At 31.9% G+C, this 17636-nt stretch overlaps 1 pseudogene; it reads left to right on the plus strand.

Annotated features, from left to right (window-relative positions):
* Positions 1–4651: 4651 nt before the first annotated feature.
* Positions 4652–4948, plus strand: LOC149386559 (beta/delta-urticatoxin-De2a pseudogene; annotated as a pseudogene).
* The last annotated feature ends 12688 nt before the right edge of the window (positions 4949–17636 follow it).

The following is a 17636-nucleotide window of genomic DNA, read 5'->3' on the forward strand; positions in this document are numbered from 1 at the left end:
ATCATTTATTTATTTTAATATTAATTTTTTCTTCTTCTATTTGCAGCTTTGGCTCATTCAGAACCCAGATCATCGCTTCCCAATGTAGCATTTTACACCATCTTTTCAAAATATAGCGAAATGGAATTAATTGCGTTATATTTAACTAATGTTAAAAAAGAATTATATGACGTGTCAATATTTCATTGGGGAGGATAGAAAAAGGGACATATGATCTAGATTCTAAATATCTTCAGGAAATACCGGGAACAATATTTATTTGAATTTTAAATATTGTTCGATATAATAAAAATTCAATTTTTGAACCTCCGTCGGTTGTAAACTTATATGCTATTCGAGACAAATTTATTTTAAAGATATCTTGAAAATTTCACCAGCCTGGATTCGTAATTTATACATGGATTCATGAAATGAAAGAAGTAAAGAAAAGAAAATTTCAATATGTATATTTCTTGTATTTAGTTTCAGCGACATTAGAACAAAACCGTTATATATACATAAATCGAAAATAAGTAAACATGTAAATATATTTTATATAAGAGTGACGGTAAAGCAAGAAATTCATTATAGATGGAATCAAAGCCACTTTTGTTGGGAGTTATGAGCATTATTGGAGAGTTAAAAGGTAAATGCTCTCACCACGAAAAGCAAGCCACGTTTAGACCTGCCCAGGAAAGGTGGAAATCATTGATAATCACAGTGATGCATATGATATTTCACCCACGTGTTATTTATCCACACCACATGCTTGGTAGATAGATAGACCACTGATTGCTCTGATCTTGATAATTGTTTTAACGGGAATCCTTTTTGGCACTGTTCACGACCTCTGACGATCCACTCAGAGATTGACACGTGGCATTAATCCACGTGTCAACCTCTGAGTGGATCGTCAGAGGTCGTGAACCGTGCCAAATAGCATTGCTCTTGTTTTAAAGCTGACATGGACCGATATTAGTTAAAGTGTACTAATGATGTTGTAAGAACTTTTTACACCTATTAAAACTGTTCCAATAACATGAAGATGTTAAAGCGGAAGTGAAAATGATCGAATTATTTTCGATCATTATTGTGTTTTTCAGCGAGTTTCGGATTCCGACTCCGGCGAGTTATTTCAAGGTTCTTTTATATGTGGTGATAATTTGCTATCAACTAATGATAATGGAATGCTGTATAAGGTGAACCAATTTCTTTTTAAAAAAAATTGATATGAAAGATATGGGTGAGACATCTTATGTCATTGGCATTAAGACCATAGAGAAATATCACAGGGTATTTTGGATTTGTCTTAAAAGACCTATAACAACAAAGTTCTAGAGAGATTTTAGATGAAAAATTGTTCACCAAATGTAGTTCTATCGTGAAGGGCGACAAATTCAGCTTGGATCAATGTCTAAAGAATGACCTTGAACGTGAACAAATGAAGGATATTCCATATGTTTCCGCTGTAAAAAGCTTTATATATGCTCAGATTTGTATCAAACCTGACATTACATGTGTTATTGGAGTACTAGGTAGATATCAGAGTAACCCAGATCCTGACCACTGGAAAGCTGCAAATATCTTGTGAAAATACGACCCAGTCAAATCTTGCAATATCTTTCTAAGATCTTAGAACGTATAGCTGATCATTTTAATTTTGTCAAATTACAAATCACCGAATCAATGTAACGACAGTTAGTATGTAAAATATTGCTAAATTATTTATGTTAAAATGATGTTTTTAAAAAAAAATACGACTCCATTATTATCAACGTAAAGATAGATAGTAGGTACAATATTGCTCAATTATTTATATGAAAATGATGTTTTTATTAATAAAATACGGCTCCATTATTAGGAGGTCCGAGGCTGTTATATAATTTATTATATCAAAACTTTCCTGAGGATGACATTTTTATTAAAGAAAACAATATTACTAAAGTACTTGGAGAATACTGGGGGACCATTAGTGTAGCTAATTAGCCATTAGCAAACATTGATTTTGTAAAATAACCGATGTTTGGTTTACTTTTCAAAATAGCCATTAACAAAATAAACACAAATTTGCTTACTGAAATATCCTCAAATGAATCTCACGTTTTAATGTGTTAGCCATAAATAAAGGGAATTGAAACCATAATTAATGATAACTTCATTATCCAAAGGGAAAATAACACATATATACCTTGTGTTTTAGTGAAATGTCGAGTTTAACTTTTGGTTTTAAAAAATGTCGAGTTCGTACCTTCTGTTTAACTAAAATGACGAAATTATACCCTCTATTTAACCAAAATGACGCAATTATACTCTGAAATTGATAACAGTATCGCAAATCTCCATTTCATTTATATTAACTCTTATATAAGAAAAACCGAATCAAATCGAAACCAATACCCTGATTTTCAAATTCCCAATTTTGAAATAAAATTAGCCTTAAATTGAAATTAAATAATAAAATTCATATCTCCCAATAGATTATTTCATTCCGTGTTCGAATTCCAACTCTAAATCCTTGATTATATGTTCGAATTTGTGATTTTGATGACTATCAACTGTCGATTTTTACCCATTTGCATCTTTTTGTGTTTTTCACGACTAAGAGACTGTTGTTTATTTTTTAGTTTTTAAATAAATTACATATATGGCGTGAATGAATAAAGATAATTGATGTTTATATATAAATATTATAGTCAACGTCAATGAAAATTCAATAAAAGGAAGATTCGTGGTGCTGTTGTCTATTTCAGAGTATAATTGCGTCATTTTAGTTAAACAGATTGTATAATTTCGTCATTTTAGTTAAACAAAGGGTATGAACTCGACATTTTTGAAAATCAAAGGTTAAACTCGGTATTTCACTAAAACACGGGGTATATTTGTATCATTTTCCCTTATCCAAATATACATGGCAAGTAAATAAAAAAATCACCTTAGCATCATTACCTGAAAAAATGGAAGAAAAAAACAACCTTTGAAATCTTCAATGCCCTCATTCCTAAAAAAAAAAAAACTTTGAAAAATCATAAAATATATGTATATTATGTGTAAATAAATGTATATTTATGTAAATGTATGTATATCTCTGTAAATTTTCTTATTCGAATAAAACTGATTACAAATCGTTTGTTCAAAACTCAATTTATAGCTAAAAGGAAACAAATATAAATTTTAAGCAAACAAACGTGGTTTATATACTTTTAAATATATATACTGAAATAAACTTAAATAAATAGAAAAAAGCAATGATCCTGCTGAGGATTTTGAGGGAGACGCAGATGGATTATTCGTTTTCTGAGAGAGAGAGAGAGAGAGAGAGAGAGAGAGAGAGAGAGAGAGAGAGAGAGAGACATAGAAGAGTGCTTTTCAATTTCTGAATAATATTAGTTAGGTAGCTAATTCAAGGGCAAAAAATAAAGATAAAAAAGTATTAGGGGAAATACAAACGCAACATTAAACCCGTCATTACCATCAATAACCATTCATAGTGACTGGTGGAAGAAAATTGTACGCTCCAAAATTTTGACAGATGAACAAATATTATTGAGAGAGAGAGAATATGTTTAAGAATATCGTGAAAAAAAAGAGAAGAAACCGCTCCAAAATATTCAATGGATTTAATTGGTAATATTAACAAATTTAAAGTCAAGAAAGAATCACACATTAACTAGTCATATATATATATTTTTAAATACCGATTAAATAAGCAAGGATAAAACTAAAATGCAAATTTCACATATATTGCCATATCATTTAAATTTACTATTTTGTTGAAAATTTTGAAACCGTTGGTTATTTTGTAATTTCGACGATTCAAGCGACTTAGTTTATGTAATTTTTTCCAAATTTAGTGGTTGCTGAATAAGTTGTCTTTCGCTAATAATATTTTTTGCTGAATAAATTTAGTTCGTGTAATTTTTGGTTGATATATAGAGATGCACGTTCCTCACAAGAAACAACAAGACAACATCAAGAATTATACATATTAAAAAAAATAGATAGAGTGAATATGTGGCTAATATACCAATTAGTAATCCCAGGAAGGTCTGTCCATGAATAAATTGAAGTCCTTATAAAAAATATTGCCAATTAAAAAAATATAAAATATTTCTCTGAAGATATAATATACATATATAAGTTTTTAATGGATACTCTAACGAGCTTGCATAATGTAAAAAAAATTATTTGACAAATTGTATATATAAAAAAAAAAAAAAAAAAAAAAAAAAAAAAAAAAAACCAAACAAGCTTATGGACATTTCCAAAGTTCATCTATTTTTGCAGGTATATATATATATATATGTAATTGGAATGCTATAAATATTGTGTAAAATTTATGTCTTAAGCATATGGGATATTGTGCTTTGTGACGATAGTCGGTGTTTAATTGAGAGCATTATAGGGGTGATACAGTGAATGTCCTTCGTCCTCAGAAAAGGAAAAATACAAATGACGGATTGACCTAAAATAAATAAATAAATAAACAAATCACTGATTGATCCGCATTAAAATTTTATAAAATAATCCTTATCAGATGCCGTACTGTAGTGATGCGTATGCCAATAATGCAGGATATTTCATGCCAGCATTATAAATAGACAGTTGAGCTCACATTGATACATATCCCTAACAACAAACACATACCAACACACAAATCATCATTATATAGACAATGTCGAAGACTGCGATACTGCTTTTGGTGGCGGTGGCACTGTTCGCCGCCTCGTCTGCCTCCGGCGACCGCCTCTTGGACGCACAGAACATCATGAACTCAGAGGCCAACAGAGCGGAAGAGCCTTTGACTTTGAGCATCGGGAACAAGAAGATCGTGCTGTCAATGGTGGCGCGAGCACAGCCCAACTGTGTGCCACAAGGCAATCCTTGTGGACTTCTTGACCACTGTTGCAACCCATATGTCTGCTATAGCCCTTTTCCCGGCGCAGCAATCATCCAGGGATCCTGCCGTTAGTCTGCTTCAAAATCCATGCAAATAATGTAGCTGGCTATATATCCACGTGCTCTCTCTGGCTATATATATATAGCCATACTTTAATAACAATAAAATGATGCGCTGCTAGCCAGCTACTACTATCTATCTCTTTCGTCTGATGTTTCGAATATCATCTTGTCGATCGTATCTATGCTTCCAAGTATAAATGCATGTGCTCTTAAATGAACCGCTAATTAAATTGATAAGTAACACAATCTTGCTCGATCTCGGTTCGGTTATAAGTGATCGTAGTACGCAAAAAAATATAGATGGAATCAACACGTTAGACGAACACTCACACACAAAGTTGAAAACAAACGTTCAGATCGAAAACCAACACGGGAGAACTATACTGCTTAGCTAATAGTTGACTAATTATTGTTAAAAATAAATCTAAACTCTTCTCTTCGTACTTAAAACTAGTATATCGTTAGGTTTACGACGCACTGGCCCACTCTTAAATTTGAGAAGATAGATTATCCGAGAGGGCATTGTAGTAGCAGATGACAAGCGAGCTAGCTCTAATTTCGACATTTAGAGGATCGGTCACCTCCAAGGATATAGCGTAGTAATACAAGATCTTTGAGACTAAATGCTTTATTGATGAGTCCCAAAAGTAAAGAATATATTGCCTGAGAATCAATTCCTGTGATCAGTATATCATCAATATAACCGGTCAATAGGCGTCGGTGAAATAGGAAACACGCTATCATTAAAAACCACATATATGTCCATGTGCATAGACGGCAGATGAGTTGACACACGCGTAAGTTTGAGATAGAGATAACACAAACAATTACATAATATATGTAGATGATAATTATTAAGTATTCAACAATTAATAATTGCAAATTAAATTAGGTTATGCAACAATAATTGCTCTTTACGTACGAAGAAGAGCATGGCATCTAACTGATACTTTTGGGCTACTTAATTCTAGATCACACTATATGATTTAGATTTTTTTTTTATTGAATATGATTTAACGAATCTGTTATTAGATCTTTTAAAATGAATACTGTTTTCTTTTATTATTACTTGGTTGATGCCTTTTGTTTATATATAGATCTAAACTACTCTTCAGATATTTTCATTAGAGAATATTATTTTTCTCAATTATTAGGGGATAGTGGAGGCCATCAAATTTATTGGTTGGAAGTTGTTGAGCAATATATATTAAAAAAATTCATCTGTGTTTGTGTGGTTCGAATTGGACTAGGTTTTTAAAGAAGATTATATTTCTCAATAATATGGGGAGATCGATTGGGCCCACTAAATTAATTGGTTGCAAATAAGATGTTGCAATTTGATCCGGATACGTTACGACACGATTTAAAGCGGATTTGGATCTTAATACATGGGTCAATTATCAATTGGATCGAACACGTTAACACGATTATATAATAATGGTTCAAAATTACATGATTACGATAACACGATTAAAATTCAATTAATACGATTATTAAATGATTGACACGAAACACGATTATGACCCTCACATATATGAACCAATTAACACGATTACGAATAATAGCACAATTATGACTCAGTTAAACACGATTAATATTATAAATGTAAAATTATTAAAATATATAAAAGTTATATAAAATTATAAGCATAAACGAAAAAGATATAAAATTATAATTATAAACATAAATTATTTTGATGTGTGGAATTATTTTGTTGAACTTCCTATGAAAGTTGACAAAAAAAAAAAAAAAAAAAAAAGGCCAAGTGCATTAGATGCGAGGCAGCACGTGTGACCGATTCAAACTACAAGCATTGTCCTTCGAATGAGGAGTGGGAGAAAGTTGGAAAGATCTGATATTTTTTGAAGTTGTTCTACGATGTTACCCTCAAGTTTTCGGGTACTAAATATCCTACTTCTAACTTGTATTTTCCATCTATCTAAGTTGTTCTACGATGTCGTGTGACTCTTCAACAATATAGACAAAGTTATTGCGATGAATATAAAGACTATGGCAGCTCAAATGTGGAACAAGAGTTTCAAAAGTATTGGTTCGACTTTCATCCTAATTTAGCCATTGCTTGTGTATTGGATCCCCGACACAAGCTCCAAATTGTTGATTACAATAATAGAAATCTTTATGAAAATGATTCTTTGGAGTTCATGCAAGTGAAAAGTAAAATGTACTCTATCTTTGTAGAGTATAGTGAGAGATCAAAGAAGTGTTCACCACCACCACTTGCCGATCGATAAGAGTCCAAGAAAGGATAACTATCAAGCTGAGCCAATAGGTGAAATCTTCAGGATATGTGAAATTTATTTTTTTAATTTATAATAGTCTTCCACTTAGTTATATATACCATTTTTTTTTATGAAACTTGTCATAATTTTTATTATTATTTAATGTAGGAATTTGATGAGACGTCTCCCTCTAAATTTACATGTTCTCAACTAAAAACTCAATATGAATTTCATTAGAAGAGTCAAAATGGATAGGAACATCGAGTTAGACATCCTCATTTATTAGAAGTTAAATGAATGTCGATATCCTATCGTTGCGACAATGGCTTGTGATATATTACCCGTTCCCATTTCAACTGTTGTTTTGAAATCTTCGTTTAGTACCGGCGGTAGAGTTTTTCATGCATATCGTAGCAGACTTACATATACCTAGCTAGATTGAGGCATTAATTTGCACTAGTGATTGGCTTTATGGTAATTGAGTTTATTTTATTTATTTTATCATTTTAGTTTTATAAGTCTTGAATTTATTTTTGTTTTTGATATATTTAACTAATTATAAAATTTATGTACGTAGAATCGAATGGAGAAGCCGATGATTTCATAAAAGGCGTTTTGAAATTTAAGTTACATGACTAGGATGTACAATCCGAAGGTTCAAGTACTCGTATTGGCTAAAACTAGTCATATGCCTTCTTTTATTTGTTTTTTGAAAGATAATTGTATTTTGGAGTCTTATTTTCCTTTGACTACTATGCTTGAGATATTTTTATTTTGTTAAAACTATTTTCTTTTCTCTTATGCCTATATTTTTTATAATTTAATCACAATTAATTGAGTCCGAATGTCTAAACACGATTAAATAAATCATTTAACAGGGCTATTAAACGGTTTATAATTTAAACGGATATGGATCTGTAAAAAAATAAACGGACGTATTTGGATCTAGACTTCAAACACGATTCATAAATGGTCGAGTTTGGTTGTAACAATTATTTTTACAAACACGATTAACACGACATGATTACAACACGAACATGAAATTGCTATCCTTTGTTACACAGTCGAAATTCTAATTTACTTTTATATACAGGAATTTCACGAATCATTCTAGATGTTAACAATAATTGAGTAGTCCAAGTCTTTTAGTAGTCAAAGTGTTGAGGGTATAGTTTATTAAATTAGAATCCATGCTAAATAAAACATGTGAAAATTTGGATACACACCTCATTTTTTTGTAACGTACATCAATAATGCAGTTGTTTTACACTTATCTCCATGCCATGCAAATGCCAATAATCTTGATGATGATATTTTATCCTAGTGGTGAGGTGACTATCGTCGTCACAAGCTCCTTATTGTTTGGCTGTAGTATATACAGCTAGTTGCTCTGATTTTGTAATATTTTTTGCAAGCTGGCATGGCCCGTAGTTATTAATTAGTGAACAATAAAATAATATCGTATTGATTGGAGCATTCAGGTGTAGCTATCTATGCCTAAATGATACGTTCAAACAGGCACGAAGCCAGTGCCTACCCTAAAAGAAAAAATTGCACTTAATTACTTTTTGTATATCAGCCCTCTTAGTCTAAATTTCTGCTTTCGTCCTTACACTCAAAACATTATAAATAGAGAGGTTCCATAACGCATATTCCACACAAATCAATATCAGACAAAAGCACTATACATAGATATTCAACACACAGAAAGAATGATGATGAAGAAGAGTGTGATTCTGCTTTCTGTGGCGGTGGTGGCTCTGTTGGCCGCATCGTCAGCCTCCAGCGATCGCATCTTGGACGTCCAAAACTTGATGAATCTGGAGGCCAACCGACCGGAGCCGGTTTTGCTGAGCATCGGAAATAGGAAGATCGTGCTGACGTGGCCATGGGACCCCTGCGTGCCACGTGGCAATCCTTGCGGACTGCTGGACTCATGCTGTGCTGGCCTGACATGCTACGGCGTCGTTCCAGGGCAGTCACTAGTGCAGGGACATTGCATCCCCTATTGATTGTCTGCGTGGCTACTTAGTGCGTACTATCCACCACCACGTCATCAATATCTAGTAATAACACATCAATAATAAAATGATACGTACGCCTAGCTTGCTACTACTATCTATGTACCACTCTACGTTTGTGTGCATCTATGTTTCATCGTCTGATCAATAAAAATGTTTCCACTACCCACCCAGTGCCACACTCTGTGCCAATAGTTAGATTTTAGGGTAAAGCCATAGCCAATTAAAAACTTAATTTTGGCTAAATAGCCATTAACTACTAACTTAATCAGACTATAATACCCTCCAAGACATATGAATTTTAGCTGCCACATCATCAAATCTAGCCATTTATCAAAAAAATTCTAAACATTGGATAATATAAAATTTTAACGTTTGCCGTGGCCTAATTCGAATAATTTTTCTAAATTTAATTGCTATAATTCTAATCTAATTATTATGCTACACTTATTAATACAATGGCTGACCAAATGATGATAGATACAATATGTGAATGTATTGCTCTGATCATGTAGCACGGGTAAATATGTCATGCACCATTACACAAGCAATCACATAAATCAAACAAACTGTTTCAAAGTAAGATCAAAACGGAGAGATTGATTTTTATAGAAAAATTGTTTTGCTAGACTCACTAGTGTAGCGAGTTTCGATTCCTTACTTAACTCCTGTCAAGTTAAAATATGTTCAGATGCAAGTCAAAGCTTTTTCGATGTTTGACGCGCTGTAGTGAGAATCGATGATTTCCAATTCGTTTCTTATCTTAAACGATTAATTATATTGTTGGAAGCTTAGTACAACAATTGTTTCACAAAGAGCACTTGATTTCGAGCACTCAGTTCCGAGAATTTCGAGTGTTTAGGTAAGATTATACCTAAATATAAATGAATCTAATACAAGAGAACAAGTAATAGAAGGTACTGAATAATAGGTGAATCTTTAGGCGAGTGTTGGTGTGTGTCGAAAAATTGTCCCTCCTTTCAGCCATCCACCTCTTGTATTTATAAGCCTTGAGGTCGAATACATGGGTGATCAATCACACATCTCAGGCAGTTATCAGGTAACTGCTTCCATAACGTGCGTAGTGGGTGGTTTTACTTGTCGGCTCGGCATAACCATCAATGTGAGCGTTTTACTTAAGTTTGAATTTGTTTACACGTATTTTGTATTTGATTTGACTAGTTTTTGACCTATTATCTTCTCTTTTCTCCAAAATTCTACTTGATAAGGTTCGTTCTTAACTTATGAACGGGTCGTTTTTTATCCTTAGTGAACCCTCGGACCTATTTGACTTGAGCTCGGTGTTGGATTTTTTATGTTCTCAGTGCCTTCGAGCTCATGCTCGGACTGTGCAAATTCTATGAGTAAAAGACATTTTTTTAAGAAAACAATATTGCTAAATTATTTGGAGAATACTGGGGGCCACCAAATTTAGTGCTTGCCCTCATGGGAAAACAAAAAAAAAAACAAATTATTAATGTACTATTATTTAGATAAGCCACTAACAGTTCGTCCGTATGTTACACGAGATATTGATTATAAAGATAAATAATAATCTGGCTATCTGTTTCAGACTTTCAGTCAATGTTTGGGGTTGTATATACGATACGATACGTCCGTATATTGCTATTTCTATGAATTTAAGATTGTTTTTAGGAAGGAGAAAGATATTCTAGTTATTTGTTTTAATCTAGTTTTTGTATAAATGAAATACATATTCTTGTGTATTCAATTGAAGCTATTTAATTAAAACTGTTTTTTTTTTATTATGTAGGTTTGATTTTTTGTTTTTCTTGTTGTTTTGCTAGCCAAAGCCGCGGAGCTGGCTCTAGGCCAGCTCAGGTAAATGTGACTGATTTGCTCTGTTTGCTCCTTATTTGTTGATATGGAGAATTAGTAGCATCGATCTCTGCAATATTGTTTAATTGCTAGTTAGAGTGTGTTACGTCTTTAGAATTTGTAATGATGTACTAGTACAAAACAGTTAAGTTTGTTTTCATTAATAAGATCTTGTGATTTCAATCGTCGTCATACGCTCTCTAGCTCAAACACTTATCATGGCAATATATAAAGACAAATTTTATTACATTTTTTAATATTTGGATAAGCCACTAGCTCTAGAATATTCGGGTTATTCAATCAACAATCTTTGTATAGTATACACGTGAAAATTCTACAATCTACGTGCGCAACCGAATGCCTCGTATAACAATGTAGCGATAACCATTACCAAAATAAGAACCGGTATATCTACACCACTCACAACAAAGATCCAATCCGCGACATTGTGAAATAATTTAAATATTTGTTTTACTTCAAAATTGAGCCAATAAATGTCAAAGAAGCTATAGGGTGTCGATCGGTTTTGATGAAACAAACGACAAACAACATAAAATGACTATTATAGATGGTCAGCGTATGGTTGTTGACCTGACCTTTGATTGACTCATGTGGATGTTTAGTACTCTATATTGGCTCAATAATTGAATGTTATAAATATCTATCTCTCTCTCTCTCTCTCATATTTGGTTTATATGTTTTTTATTTTTATTTCTAAGATAATATAAACTGCTTATAATATTTTTCAAGGAATGTTTTAGATTATATTTCTCAATTATTTGGTGATAGATATTCATATACCACTGATTGCTTGTAGTTTTTTTTTTTTTTTTTTTTTTTTTTGCAAGCTGCGTGGACCGAAATTAATTAGTAGACAATAAAATAATATCGTACGATCTTTTAGGTGTAGGTAAAATATTGCTCAATTATTGACGTGAAAATGATGTTTTCTTATATATTAAAATATGGCTCTATTTTTATCAGGTCCGAAATTGCTGCCATTTTTAGAATATTTAAGGAAGTGAATTTTCTGACATATTTGGAGAAACCAATATAGGTCAATTATTTGGAGGATACTGGGGCCACAAAATTTAGTGGTTGCTAAATAAATTTGTCTTTCTCTAATCATGGAGAAATCAATAAACCAAAAATATTTATTTGAATTTTTATATATTATTTTACTACTATTTAGCTAAGCCACAAATAGAAGAGTCACACTCAAACTTGATTGGATCAAGCGATAATATAATTTCTCCTCTGACGGGTAGGACGCGGGATCGAATCCCGCCGGATGCATTGCCCATATTTAATTCTGAGATGTGTTTGTATGGTAGCATAATAGATTCTAATATTTGTTCAACCCATTATATTTGTATATATCTACTATTGTATTATTGGTTAATAATGTTCTCCCTCAAGAGAAAACAAAGAAAAAAAAAAGTCATGTAAAATTCATTAAGGTATATTTTATATGCTAATACCATATTTTATCATCGCTGTAATTATCCACGCCATGTACAATATTCTTATTTGGTGATATATATATATATATATATATATATATATATATATATATATATATATATATATATATACACCATTGATTGCTCAAATGTTTTATTCTAGCGTGTTATATACACATACATAGGGATGGAGGCAAAAATTAAATTATGGGGCTTATGCGTAAGAAAATTTTCAGCGGAGACTAATTTGTAAAATTATAAGGTCAATTTTTTTTTTAAAAAGAAAAAAGTGTAAATTAAAAAAATTGAGCTGGGCCTGAACACTGTGCCTCCGTCCCTATATATATATATATATATGTATTTATACACATATAGTTATTTATGTAATTATATATATATATATATGGCATGTTTGTTTTAATAAAAAATACAAACTAACGGAGTTCATTTATTTGTGGACCAGATGTAAAGAGTAAGGTGAAAATGTCATTTTATAGCACAATATCATAGTTATTTATATAGTAACGATTTTTGTATGCTACTCTTTCGTAAAGTCAAAGCTCGAGTGAATATTTTAGATATTTATGTTTAGAAAACTTGTCCGTGCAAACAGTCATGTCTCGGATCATAGCGAGAGTTTCCCAAGAATGGAAAAAAAAATGTTTAAGGCTGAGCTAAGATTTCATAATGATTTTTAAGAGTTTCGAATTCTTCCCGAATAATATAAATTTTAGGAATGAGCGTTTTAGTGAATTATCAAAATAATAAAGAATCTCGAGCGAGAATATAATTTCTTAAACACCTTTTGCTCGTATTTGGTGTGATAACTTGAGTGCTGTAATGTTGTCTACTTGGCGCTTCATGCTCGCATAATAGAGCATATGCAAATGGACTTGTATTTTGCCCATGACAAGGTTGATCAGCGTATGATTCAGGTTAAGCATGTGACAAGGTTGTCTAAACTTATATGGAAATAATTTATGACTCACTTTCACCTATCTAAGTAATTTTAGCAGTAGTTATTTGTTTAAGCAGCTTGGAAAATGGTAGTAGGTAAAGTATTGCTCAATTATTCATGTGAAAGTGATGTTTAATATAAAATAATATATAGCTCCATTAATTTGGAGGTCTGAAATTGTTATACTATTTATTGAAGTAGTGAAACTTTTCTGAGAATAATATTCTTTTACGAAACAATATATATAGCTCAATTATTTGGAGAATTCTGGGGGCCACCAAATTAATGGTTACCGAATAATTAATTAATTTGTCGTTCACTTATAATGAGGGTTCCATCTAAAACCAAGCTTGGTAATTAGAGGAGTAACCCATAAACCTTATAAAGAGTCCAAGATCGTAATACCCAGTCGATGTGGGACTATCCTTGATAAAAAACGATATTTTATCATTGCAGTCATTTTCACACGATGTGCAATTTTCGCTTACACTGTATATTCTCGAAAACTCAAAATTCGTAAAAAGACACATATGGATAGAATAACTCTTCTATATGAGCTAAGCCCTAACCACGATGTTTTTAGTAGGGTATAAAAGAAAATCGCAACTAATTATTTAGTGAACAGTATGTTGGAAGCAAATTTCTTTAAAAACACAATTGGTGTGAAATACGGCCTGAGTCAAATCTTGTGTTGTCTGGTAAACATGCTGAATGTAGTTTTCTAAGATGTTAAATCTGTCACAGAGATAATGATCGATAAATTTTGCCTGACTACAAATCAGTAGGTAAAATATTACTCAATTATTGATGTGAAAATGATGTATTTTATATGACAAAATATGGCTCCATTATTAGGAGGTCGAGGGGGTTATATTATATGTTGAAGTTAAATTTCTCAGAGAACAATTTTTTTGGAGAGAACGATATTGCCCAATTATTTGGGGGCCCACCAAATTTAGTGGTTGCTGAATAACTTGCCTTCCGCTATTCATGGGAAATAGACAAATAATTCATGGAGAGTAAAATAACATCGTCGTGATAGAGGTGGTTAGGCATAGTCAAGGCCGGCTTAACATAATTTGAGGTCTAAAGCAAAATTTTTAAAAACAGGCCTATTTATTAATTTAAAAAATATTAATGATATATTAAAAACACGTTTTGAAACATTAAAGTAGGGTATAATACTTAAGAATGTCATGAAATGGGTTTATTAATATTTTTTTTTTTTTTTGAGAATTTTGGGTCTCATCCAGTTTTAACACAAGTAATCTATTAGTCTTGAAATGTGGTGTTATTAATAGATAATGGATCCTTATATTAAATGAGTTATATTAATACATACAACAGCCTTAGAAATCGATGTCATGTGGTACAAAATAAAATATGCATTTTTCAATAATTTATTTTTTATCAAATTTTATTTTTCATCAAATTTTATTTTTGGGCTTTCTTAAAAGTGAGGCCTAAAACCCATGCTTTAGTACCCTTGAGGGTTGGGCCAGGCCTGGGCATAGCATATAGATATCTCCGTATACACGTTACTCTCAAGTATTATAAATAGAGAGCTTCGACGATGTATATTCCTCACAAACCCGATAAGACAAAAACATCATATAGAGAGATAAAGCTATAGCTACTAATAATATCTACTGTTTGTTAGCGTGCATGTATATCTATATCTTTTTATTATCCAAGTTGAATTATACCCGTATGCTATCATGGCAAACTCTATTCCTCCACTCCTATATAGCTATACCTAATTTCTAGTTTAATTGCGAAGAATCATAAAAACTAAGACTTGGCATCTCAAACGTTAAAAAGGGTACCGTGGTGGTATCAAGGATAGTCCCACATCCAGGGCCGGCTTAATAGATTATGGGGCCTAAAGCGAAAGTTCGAAATATGGCCTTTAAATTTTTTTTAAACATAAAATTTTTTTTCTTTTTTTTCTTAATTTTATTGTACTCCAATTACTAATTTTTACTGGTAGTATGCGCAATTATTCTTTATTTATATTTGCAAAGTAACCCAAACAAAAAATTATTGACAATATATAATAATCAGGAAAAAAAAATGTCTAATTGATATTTATAACGCAAACAACATAAATAATAAAGAAAAAAAACAATAATAAACAGAGAAATATAAATGATAATTACTTTTTTATATTTATTTGCACGTAAGAGAGCCTAATTTGGAGAATATATATAGAAGAATTAATGGACTGCATATATGATTTTTATATAAGCAGAGCCGGCTCAACTAAATCGAAGGCCCTGGGCGAAGAAAAAAAAGGGGCCTAATTTTTTTTTTCTTTCAATCATCCCAAAAAAAATAATTAACATGAAAGTCATTTTTTTTTGTCTTTTGGCCTTTTTTTATCTTATTAATTTCAAATCACAACTTTTTTAGTTTGAATATGGTAAAATTATTTAAAACACTGATTAATAAGAGAAACAAAAAAATTGGAAACTAAGATGTTATAATAGAAAAATATATTATTAGAAAAAGAATGAAAATTGATATATTGTATTTTAAAAATAAGATACCTACTGTAATTATCACACTTGAAGCAAATTTAAACAAGAGAAAAACAATAAATGAAATATTCTTAGAATTAAATAAGCTATTCTCGGAATAAAAACAGCTATCTAAGTATTATCAGAAATTAGTTTTAAAATACGATATTTGAGGTAATAAGTTTTTCGAAATTTTGGGGCCTTCCTCAACATGAGGCCTAAAGCAATTGCTTTAGCTCCCTCATGGTTGGGCCGGGCCTGCCCACATCGAGAATGGGTCCCGCTCTGATACTATCTTAAAGGTGTGGGATTCCATCTAAAACCAAGCTTGGTAATTAGAGGAGTAACCCACAAGCCTTATAAAGAGCCCAGGATCGTAATACCCAGTCGATGTGGGACTATCCTTGATACACCCTCTCACGCGCACAGGCACAGGCACACATCGGCACAGGCACTGGAAGCGTGAAGTATAGGCCCGATCAGGTAGCCCACAATCGAGAATGGGCCCCGCTCTGATACCATCTTAAAGGTGTGGGGTTCCATCTAAAACCAAGCTTGGTAATTAGAGGAGTAACCCGCAAGCCTTATAAAGAGCCCAGGATCGTAATACCCGGTCGATGTGGGATTATCCTTGATAGGTGGTACCGAAAGTATTTATATCATCAAACTTTATCTATCAATGCATGGAGTTTAGGATCATTCTAAAAAAGTATTCATAAACATACAACTTTGAGTTTTGATTTAAGATACACGATGATGATGAAGAGTGTGATCGTCGTTTTGCTGACGATGGTGACCCTGTTGGCCGCTTCGTCGGCTTCCTTAAAAATATCATGAATTCGGAGGTTGAGGAAGAAGGACTAGCTAGTATCATTAGAACTTACAAAAATCATTTTGGATACCACATACTGACATACCCATGTAACAAAACCAAATATTCAAGCCACTCTCACGGTTTAGATCATTATATATCCAAAAGGTCGAAGGCATTTCCATTCTCCTAGATATATCATCAATCATTATTGTATTCTTTTTTTTAAATGTATATATATATATATATATATATATATAATTATACCTATATTCCGTATGTACATTAAAAAAAAGCTATGAGCAGGTCGAGGTTTGGGAAGGGGTGGGATGGGACGGTTTTCGGAGGAGGGAAAAAAATGAAAAAGAAAAAAATAGAGAGAAATAGGAGGATAGGGGTAATACGGTAATAGCACATTTTAGGAGTCTTAATATTGTAAATTTTTTGTTTTTATAAGAATAGCTAAATGGCCTCCAAAAAAATTCTAGTTAATTGTGGCAATTATATCCTTACTTAGAGTTTGTTAACTTACGTCTAAAGCTAGTTGTAATGATGTAGTAGTACAAACATGTAAGTTTATTTTCTTTAATGAACATTTCCTTGATTTTCGTCGACGTGTCAATTTTCCGTAAATCATGAGGTTCGAAACGGCATCGAAAACGACATTTCAAACTTGTAATTAGCTATATCATTGTATATTGAAAAGGTCAAAGCCATTTTCATTCTCCCAAATATATATATTATTACCTATTCCATATATACATAAAAAAATAAATTAAAAAAAAAACTATACATACATCCTTAAATATATTTTTGTTTGTGTGACTATTTTTCATTCTAACAAATG

This window comes from Urtica dioica, chromosome 9 (assembly GCF_054948205.1).
Source record: "Urtica dioica subsp. dioica isolate 48M chromosome 9, U.dioica_male_clone48M_v1_H2, whole genome shotgun sequence".
Classification (NCBI taxonomy): domain Eukaryota; kingdom Viridiplantae; phylum Streptophyta; class Magnoliopsida; order Rosales; family Urticaceae; genus Urtica; species Urtica dioica.